Source organism: Chiloscyllium plagiosum, chromosome 9 (assembly GCF_004010195.1).
Source record: "Chiloscyllium plagiosum isolate BGI_BamShark_2017 chromosome 9, ASM401019v2, whole genome shotgun sequence".
In the NCBI taxonomy this organism is placed as follows: Eukaryota; Metazoa; Chordata; class Chondrichthyes; order Orectolobiformes; family Hemiscylliidae; genus Chiloscyllium; species Chiloscyllium plagiosum.
The window spans coordinates 48,657,905-48,668,915 of record NC_057718.1 but is presented as its reverse complement, the minus strand read 5'-3'; the positions used below and the strand labels follow the sequence as shown (position 1 = coordinate 48,668,915).

General features: G+C 38.4%; 1 pseudogene; it reads left to right on the top strand.

The window, feature by feature from the left end:
- The first annotated feature begins 9,697 nt into the window (after positions 1 to 9,697).
- LOC122553294 lies at positions 9,698 to 9,810 on the top strand (annotated as a pseudogene).
- The last annotated feature ends 1,201 nt before the right edge of the window (positions 9,811 to 11,011 follow it).

The window sequence follows — 11,011 nt, the reverse complement described above, 5'->3', positions numbered from 1 at the left end:
TCCCTCCAAAGCATTAGACTTCATCGCTCTGCTCCTAGGCTCCCACCACCCTCCCACCTGTGTCTCCCTGTCCACCCAGCAAATTTGATATATTTACTTTGGCATTACCTTCAGCTGTTTCTTTGTCCAGTCAGATAGACTTTCTAATGGCAGCAGATGAGGCCAAGACATTGGATGGGGTCTAATGCTGTTTATAAATAGTACATCTGGGTAAGACTGGCAGCATAGGCATTGGGGGTGGTGCCTGGGTGCAGCTGACACAGTCAGGAATGAGATTGCCTTGTGTATTCTGAGGTTTGAGTATCTGACTCTGCCTGAAACGCAGTGATATTGTGAATATAAGAAACATGTATATATATGCATTATATACAGTCCTCAGTTGGCTCCATGAGCTGTGTTGATCAAGGGAACAGGGAGCAGGTCACATGGAAAATGATTCTTTAAACCTAGTTTTTTGACCATGCTTTAGGTCACCTGTCCTAAAGTCTCAATCTTGAGCTCGGTGTCAATTTTTGTCTGCTTACACTCCTGTAAAGTGTCTTGTGACATTTTGCTACAGGCCCTATAGTGCCATTTAAAAGCCAGTTGTTGTTCTTGAGAATGTTAAATTGTCAAGTCTGGTTCACCTGCCAAAGTTAAAATAAAAATTCTCCCACCATCTGTGCTACAAAGTGGCTGCATGTTGAAGTTGTCATAATAAAGTACTGGGCTAATTTTGAAGCAATTTTAAGAAGCTCAAATAATTTCTAATGAGATTTTTTCTTCCCCCCACAGCTAATAATGTCTGGACGATGAAAAGGACAGAACAGCTGTTGCAGGGAATATGATAGTGTGAGGAAAGCCAAGCCAAACACTAAGAAACTCACCTAATCCCATGCACCGCAGTACCATGAGCAAAATAAAGGTAAGTTTCTTCAGGATCTCCAGAGATTATTTACCATAGCACAGCTCCGTGACCTTTAATCTGGTCAAAATCTGTAAATATGCTTTAAATCTTTCTTGTTTCTCTTCATTATTTAATATTTAAAGTACAAATATACTTTCAGGCTTGAAAAAGTGCAGGCTTTACTTTGCAAATTTTAACACCAATCTTGCTCAACAAATAAAGCAACAGATGCATATGTGACAGAAACAGAATTTCATAAGAGGGAAAAACGTACCTTATATTTGTATGTTTAATGGAAGGAATAAATACGAACTAAGAATGGACTTTGAACTCAGCTAGAAAAGTTTACTTTTCTGTGACTAAATGAGCAAATATGTGAAACTCCCCTGTTCTAAATTGATACTAAAGAAGCAGCTTAGGTAATTCGAAAATTGTTGCCAATTAAAAGAAAGAAAGACTTACATTTACGTTGCACCTCTCAGAAACATTAGACACCAAAAACACTTTACAAGTAGTAAAATGCTTTTGAAGTCTAGGAAGCTACAGAAGTCAGTGCAAAACAGCATATGGAATTGAATTGGAAGAAGTTGTAATACAAATTGTGTAAGAAAAAGTAGGCAAGAACTTATATTATGACCAGTGTTGAGATTTATTGGAATTGAAAATGATTTGCTACTTAATATTAAATACATAATCAAAATACATCCTCAAAACTGTACAGTACAAGTCAGAGGGGGTTCAGGCAAACCAAGTTGGTCCAGGCAAATCATATAGACATGGAGACTCTAAAAAAGAGCCATTTGAGTGCTGTAAGCTGATCACACAAGAGCCACAAAATTAATCCCCAGGTTTAAAAGTTATCTCAGGTTGAATCTGAATATTCTAAATCTCAGCATAATATTCAGCTGTGAGATCACAAACCATGTCGGCTTGATCACATATGCTACTTACCTTCTAAACATTTCCTGCCTCTGGTCCTGCCTCAGCTCATCTACTACTGAAAGTCTCCTCCATGCCTTTACCATTCCCAACTTCAGATACCAGACTTCTCCCTTGTCATAATCTAAGTTTCTCCAAACCATTCTTCTTTGTATCCTATCCCATACCATTGACTTCTTTAACTCAACACCTGCAGCTTAAAGTTTAAAATCCCTTCACAAACAGTTTTGTCTCAAATTTCTGTGATATCATCCACCTCAGAAACTGCTTCTGAACTGAAAAACCTTTGGTTCATTTTTTTTTCATATTTCTCTTCCACCCCCACCTCCTTTTTAAAACCCTGATCATTGACAAAACCTTAAGTGACAATGTCTGATATCTTTTTCACTGTCTTGGAATTCATATTTGCCCAATTGTGTCTTTGTGAAGTGCCTTGTGATGTTTTTTTCTACATTACAGGTGCTACACAAATGCATATTGTTGTTATTAATGATCCTTCTAAGCCACAAACTCCAACTATCATCTATGGATATTAGAACTGATTTCCATTTTTGACAAGTATTTATACATAGATATGTAGATAGTAAGTAATTTAGTTTATTTAAATGAACATAAGGAAAATCAAATGTACTCCATTTCAGCTTTTAAATTTTCCCTATCTAAGACTTTTCTCTTCAACAATATTTTATTACCATGTGACGTCCAGACAAAAGTGTACCCCTTTACACTTATTTGTCTGTATACCCTTTTATACTTATTTCATGGGGTGCCTTTGTACCCATGCACAACCAGCAAAAAGTAATAATAAAACAAAGAACTGCAGAGCTGAAAATCTGAAACAAAAACAGACATTACCGGAGAAACTCAGCAGGTCTGGCAGCATTTGTGGAGAGAAAGCAGTTTCTAGTCCTGTGTCTCTTCTTCAGAATAAGTAAAATGTGATTACTGATAATTGGAGTTTGATGCACTATAGATTCACAGTTTGTGATGATCTGTATGTTTTGAATCCTTCACTCAAGCTGTTGTGAGCATGAGTGAGCTCCCCAAAATCTCTTGCTGTTTTCCCTTTGTGTAAGTGCCTCTGTTAGATTAAACAGCCCACCAATACAGTCCCTGATGCCAGCTCACGCAGCTAAAGTTGCCAGGCTTTTTATATGGCATGACCCTCCCCCCACCACTGCATGTAAAGTAGTGCCACACATAAGGATGCAACCCTTATGTGGTAGCTAATTTTAGTCAAGCGGGGGCTGAGTGGGCAGGCAGTGGAAAGGCTACCTGTTGGACTTTACATATGCCCCCACCTTCAAACCCGTTGTCAAACCATGTTGAAAACACGTCAGTGATATGAAAGGCTTCTTTACCTTGAAAGCCTTGATAGTCATCTTTAATTGACATCCTGAATTCAGTTTCAATAGTTTATATAGAAAATTGGACTGTCAGTAGGAAATTCCCTTCAATCATGTACAAAATCATGGTAGAAAAAATATAAAAGATTGTTAATTCAAAATCTTTTGAATTATGGAACTGTATAAGAACTGTGTTCTGCAGGAGCTATTTTAACTCCTTCTCCACTGAATCACAATTTGTTATTTCTGAATAATTACAACATGGCGTTTTTTGTGTTATTCATTCGTTACCAGTATTATAATCTGAAATACTTTTTAGCCTGAATTTTGACAGGGTGCTGTTTACCTACATTGAGAGGAGATGCAACACAGAACCCATGAGGTCTCTGAAGCACAATGCTGTATTTAAAGATGCTTGCTTGGTCTGTGGCATATTGCATCATTCACAGTGCAAAAGTTACAGTTCCAAAGAAGGGTCACCGGACTCAACACAGTTACGCTGTTTCCTCTCCAATAGGCTGGGCCTACTGAATTTGTTGAGCAATTTCTGTTTTTGTTTTCTTGCAGAAGATAGTGTTGGTTCTTTGTTTTCTGTACAAACATTATGATGAGACCTCAATTGCAAATATATTATACATCAGAAATCATTTACCCATAAGGTTGGTAATTTAATGTATGGACTAAATCAACAAGGGCTAATTGCTTCTCCAGAATGGGCAATTATATGCTTAATACTGCTTCCCCTATTTAAGATAAGAACTTATCATTTCAATTTATATTATCAACCACATTGAGCACTATTTACCAGTTTGATCTGACCCAATGAACAAGAACTGGCCAAATTTTGATTGGCTCAGTTGGCAGAGCTGGTTTTCTGTATGCATTACTAACTGGGCCCCCTTGTATTCAACAGTGCAAAGTCGAGCCTTTTAGCCAGGAAAGTATGCAAATCTGTGTTAAAGTGCAATTACATGAGACATGGTGTAAGTTCAACATTAGTCAGCAACTTTGGCCTACTGCCTGTCCTGCATACTGTCTTTTTAAATTAGAGCTTGGGAGGGAAGCATTCAAAGCACACAGATCAGCACAAACTGAACCTACAGTACAATGACTTCATCAAAACTCCATTTATCAGTAATTACTGACTCCATTAAAGCAAAGTTTACAACATGGAGAGAAGCAGAGCTTAAAATATGCCTCAGCAGATGGACAGAGAGTGTCAGTGATGCCATATTTCAAAGGCATCTGCGAGTTTGTTATCATTTAGCTTGGAGTCAGAACTGTAGCGTAAACCAGAGTTAGTTGGAAAGAGAATGATTTACTTGACCTTGCATTTGTAGAACTGACAGCACGAACCTCATTAATTCCCTGGGTCACTCTCAAAGACATAAATTGGTTTGAAATCGAAGTAAGTGGAGATTTACCAGACCCGTGTAAGGGATTATGAAATCTCTATAACCCAAGAAAGCATTTTCAAATCATTCTTTTAATAAATCAAACTGACTTTTAGGAGAAGGCTAATAAGTTTAATCAGGGAGTTGTGGAACGTTTTGTTCATATCAAACAGAAAATACAGTTATATTTCATTTAAGTATCAACTAAAAGTGATAATTCACTCCTCCTTCTTCTTGGCCTGCTTATTGCTGTTGTTAAAAGCCACAGGCATTGAAAGAAATGGAAGCATAAATAACATTAGTGCACTCAGCTATTTTAAAAAGTCTCAAATATCTTTTGGCTGTTGCTCAAAACTTCTCATCTGAAAATAAGCCCTACCTTTTTCCATTTCAATGTTTAACCTTGTCTTTGCTGGAGACACAGATGTTTATAAAATAATTTGAAGCCAAGCTAATTCCTTTGGTCTTTCAAATTGTCATTTGCACATTTTTTTGTTGTTATTCACATAAAAATGGCAGAGACCTGGGCCAGGAGCCAGGTTGTTGGCAGTAATTCTGCTAAAAAGAGCATCAAGACCTGGAAGATAGCCAGCAACAAACACTATTCTTTGCTTACTTTGACTCTTTGAAGTTTGTTATTTTCAATTTTAATAGAAAAACAAACACCAATTAATCAGGACAATTGGTGAGGTATGAGAATCAGGGAAATGAAACAGAAGCAAAATAAAAGTGTCAGTTGCCTCCTTACTTTAAACAAACCAAATAATGAAAGCAAAGTCAAAGCTTTGAGTTTTTGTAACCAAATTTTATTGCATTTAAAATAGGGTTATCACAGCCTGCAAAGACCATATAATTGTAGATTTTCAGTCATTCAACACTGAACACTCACCATCAATAATAGAAATGTCTGTTATTATAATGGACAGCTGGAAGGAGTGAGAACATAAAACCGACTTCATTAGCAGGTCATCATGGCCTAAATGATGGTGTATCACAATGGCACAGTACCCTACTTAGAAAATTCCTCCACTCAATGTGTTAGATGTCTATCTCCTTTACCTCAACGCATGAGGCATCACTTGAGAATGGAGATAGCTGGGATACAGCATGAATGAACAATCATTTGTGACAGGGATGAAGTGCAGGCTGTTGAAATTTGTTCCTGGAATGTTAGCAGCTTTTTCTCACTTACATCTGGAGGCCTTTTTCAAAAGTTGTTTCTGCTGTCAAAGGGCCTCACAGAGAGTGAGGAAGGGTTGCCAGCCTTCTACTGCACAGACAAAGTATAAAGCATTGTGGGCTTGTTGCTGTCGTGATTGAGACATATGTTATGTTCAGATATGGCGCTATCAGGCCTGTCAATCATTTACCACCTGATTAGATGGACTATGTCAAGTAATGAGTGAATGTTTATGTGTATGTGGGAAGCGGGGTGCTGGGGGAGAGGGGGGGTGCAAATGAAATCACAGTCAAAAGCAGCCCGAGAGGAGACTGAGAGATTGACTTAATAAACACATAATTAATAAAAAATTTAAAACATTCAGACCAAATATGAAAGAGCATATAATTAAATAGACTATAAGATTCACAAATATGTACAAACAAAAGCATTGCTTTGAAAAAGATAAAATGCAGGGCAAGACAAAATAAAAAGGTGCAGGGATATCCAATCCTTTGCAAACTGCCATAAATAAATGGTAAAATGCTTTGTATTCCTGGGTAAAGCTGGATAGTGATGGCTGGCTGGTTATTTGACCACATATACATCATTGTCAAACTCAAGGCAAACACTCATATAAAACAAAAAAAACTGTGGATGCTGAAGACCTGAAACAAACACAAATGATCAAAGAGTTACCTGTGCCCCTGGAAGCATACCAAAAGTATGCAAATTACCACTAATATCTTTTTATTTTCCTTTCCCAAGTATTTTTAACATCCTTTTAAATAACATGGGAAATGCTCTGAATATTAATGGTGGTATTTAGACATTTCAAATGTGAAATGACTTTCTCAACCACAGTCACAATGTGGGCAATTGACAGGTAAGTATAATGTTCTTCAGTTAACATGTGTCTGTGAGTCTGATGATAATTTGTGGGAGCACCAGTGCTGATGCATGGTCCTGTAGGATGAAGGGCCTAGATGTAGGATTGGTAGGGTTGCAAAGGGATGAAAATACATGCAAAAGAGAAAGTGAAGTGAGACACTGATCTGAACTGAGAAGCAGAAATCTAACCAAGAATAAGAAGAGGAATATTTGAGGACAAGCAACAAATGTAACTGGGTAAAGTTGCTGTGCAAGAAGCGGATATTATGTGCAAGCAAAGAAGAGCAGGTCACATGTGATAAGGAGAGGTAGTGAAGTTCAGAGCGACAGTTAGAGCAACTGGATGAAGGATAGGACTGAGGTAGCACAACAGAACTGTACAATTTGGAAAGAAAAAGTTACATCCCTAAGCTCTGCCAATGACAGTTATTTTTCCCTGGAATGTCAGAGGCTGAGGGGTGGTGTTATAGAGATTTATAAAATCATGAGGGACATGGACAGGTGAATAGGCAAGATTTTTTTTTCAGGGTAGGGGAGTTCAAAATGAGAGGGTGTAGGCTTAAAGTGAGAGGGGCGAGATTTAACAGGGATTTAAGGAACAACTTTTTCACGCAGAGGGTGGTGCATGTATGGAATAAGCTGACAGAAGAGTTGGTGGAGGTGGATACAATTGCAGCACTTAAAAGGCATCTGGATGGGCACATGGATAGGGAGAGGTTAGAGGGATATGGGCCAAATGCTGCCAAATAGAAGCAAAGAGGTTCTTCTGCAGCTGTACAGGGCCCTGGTGAGACCACACCTGGAGTACTGTGTGCAGTTCTGGTCTCCAAATTTGAGGAAAGACATTCTGGCTATTGAGGGAATGCAGCGTCAGTTCACGAGGTCAATTCCTGGAATGGCAGGACTACGCTCCAGTTGAAAGACTGGAGCGACTGGGCTTGTATACCCTTGAGTTTAGAAGACTGTGAGGGGATCTGATTGAGACATTTAAGATTATTAAAGGATTGGACACTCTGGAGGCAGGAAACATGTTTCAGCTGATGGGTGAGTGTCAAACCAGAGGACACAGCTTAAAAATATGGGGTAGACCATTTAGGACAGAGATGAGGAGAAACTCGAAGGGTAGAATGGCCTACTCCTGCACCTATTGTCTATTGTCTATTGTCTAAATGGGATAGATAAATTTAAGGTACTTGCTCAGCATGGACAATTTGGAAAGAAAGGTCAGTTTCCACGCTGTTTAGCTCTATGACACTGAAATATTTTGTCCCATTTTTTTCTAAAAACCAAAGGTAAAGTTGCCAGAGTCCCAGAGAGCTTCTCTCTCATCCATGAGAAAAAACTGATGGTGAGTTTAACCTACAAGTCACTATGCCTTAGGTGAGAAGAAGGTGAGTTTGAGACAGATTCCTTTATGCTAACCTGAGCCACAATGGGCCTTGAACCCATGCTGTTAGCATCATAAGCAAGCCGTCCAACCAACTGAGTTAACTGACCCCCTTTATCCTCAACCTGCTTAATTACTCTCTTTTTCAACTATTCATCCATTTTCATTTTCTGCTAAAGTTACTGATTGCACAAAATTAAGATGATTTGCTTATTATAAGAAAGAAACTGCAAAATATTTAAGAGTGACCTTGGCAGATGAGCAGTGAGGTCACACAATTGGAAGATACAGTTTAGTCCAGAAATACGTAGCATTGTGTTTTGAAGAAAAAACAAGGGAGCATGCATTGAATGAATCGATGCCAAACAAAATGGCTGAAAGGTGAAATCCAGCAATTTGAATACATGGGCTACAGAATTAACCAACTCCCAATAACAGGATGTGATGCATAATCAAACATCCAGTGCTTCCAATATAGACAGCATGTACATTTCTACTATTTGCTCATTTAAATGAATGCAGAAATTGGCCAAAATGTACAGTTGAGTGGTGACAAGTCTAGGCAGGAAAGCAAAGTGATGTGAATCTACAGCAAGTTCAACCTAAGTAACTTAAAGCCAGCCTATGTTTATTATAGGGGAAGTTTATGTTGAATAGTGATGGTTTCTAACTGCAGTGTAAAAATGAGTTATGCCAGGGAAAAGGGCAGTGAATGTATCTTCAAATGTCATATCCCACCAACCAAACAACTGGTATCTTTCATTTGTTATGCATGGACCTTAAGCAAAGTTTCTCAATTCATTATGATTCTACTCAGGATACCCCAAATGTTAACAAGGTCTCCTTCATTATTCACCTGCTACCTTGGTTGGTCACAAATAGGTTCATTTTAAAATGGATCCTTCCCATGAGCATTCCTTTCTCCAGAACCAAGGATATTTATATTTCAAAGTAGCCAATGAAACCAGGCTTTCTTGAGTGAACAAAAAGTGGTTTTATTCATTACTAAATGCATGAAGAATGAACAATACAACAGGCATACACAAAGGTTAGAAATAAGAAGTGAGTCTAAAGGTGAAAGAAATAAAAAAAAATGTCAGTTCAGCATAAGAGTCACAGTCTTTACCTGAAATGCAGAGGAACTAGAGGATGATTCTTTGACTGTGATTGGCATAGGATATTGACAGTCAAACCCAGTTTGGTATATGAATGCATTCAGTCCCACTAATACACTCCAGTAGAGTTGAAAAGGTTGGGATTGTGTATTTTCAAAGGAAAAAGCACAAAATGTCTCTGAAGTTTGGGATATAATCCACAGTTGGCAATTTGCTGTTGAGCAGAGGTTGCCAATCCTTCAATATCTTTGTAGTCACAAGAAATCATCATTCAATCTGTTTGAAGTTTCTTTGATATTTTAGATGTTATATTGTATAATTCCACATCAAATGTTTTGCTAAACAACTACTCAATTTATACTTGCCATCATTTTGTCTTTGAAGAATTAAACATGCCAATTGTATTTGAGGGTTCCAATCCATTATCACAATATTTTGATCAATGGACCTCACCTCCATCACTCACCTGTTTCTACCAATTACAGCACATTCTTAACATTCATAACTTTATCGTATCTGCATAAAATTTATGTTATTATCATATCAGTGTAAATTTCTTCCATCCTAGCTGTGGATGCCAGTGTCAGAGAAGACCCCAGCAGCACCTATACTAAAATTGTAATGATACTGGGAAGGTTTGCATGGCCTCTGTGCAAGGATGACATGCAAATTTGTGAACTGTTCCATAAAGGGACCCTATGGTGCAATGGTAGTGTCACTTTCTCTGAGTCAGGAGATCTAAGTTCAGGTCCCAACTGCTCCAGAAGTGTATCATAACATCTCTGTAACAGGGTCGTTAGAAAATATCTCAATGACGATTGCAAACTGTCACAGCAGTCCAGCAATCTGTCCTCCAACACATTGCTCAGATTGCTCAGGTACTATCCTTGGAAAGAGGCAGTGACACCATGGAGCACAATGCTGCTGTCCACTCTCAGGATGCCTATGCTTTCTTCCCAATACTGCCACACAGCTACTCCCCTCACTGCTGAGGCATCTGTCACCCATAGCAAGGTTTCACAGTTTAAAATGAGCCCGCTAGAAATACATGACATCATCTGCAGTCTACCTCAATATAACTTCCACTAGTCATGTCGCACCACTGAGTTGGCACTGCAAAAACAATAGGATCCTTAGTGTCATAGAGTCAAAGAGATGTTCAGCACAGAAAAAGGCCCTTCAGCCCATTGCATCCAGACTGGTCAAAAACAACCACTTAACTATTCTAGTCCCATTTTCCAGCACTTGGCCTACAGACTTGTTTGTCTTGGAGTTGCAAGTGTAATCTAAATACTTGAATGTTACGTGAGTTTCAGCATCTAGGTGAAAAAGTCTTTCCTCGCACCTCCTCTAAGCCTTCTGCCCCTTACCTTAAATCTGTGCCTCCTCATCATTGATCCTGTTCTGACCTATAGGGACACAGTGATATACAATCAGGGGAGAATGTATCTTGCTCTCAATAATTGCTCATGCAAACACACAACCCTAGAGTAGCTTCATGACATTAAATCAAAAAGAGGGATAGAAAGCCTCCTGATTATTGTCCTCCTTCAACTCATAAGTTAATACTTTTCCACGTTAAACTCAATTTGAAGAAACACTAAGTTTAGCAAGATGGCAGGACAAGAAACTTCAATGATCAGCAGTAAGAATATAATACCATATTGATGCAATTGGTCATTTACTGATGAATTCCATTGCCAGACTGGCCATGGAATTGGTAATAAAAGAACCAACAGAAGAAAATAACCCCCTTTGCTTCATCTTCACTAATTTACCCAGGATTTGTTAGTCCGTGACAGTATTTGCAAAAGTGATCACCATGCAATCTCAGTCACATTTTCACTCCATATTGTTATGTGGTATTACCATCATAGTCAAAGATATAAATGAA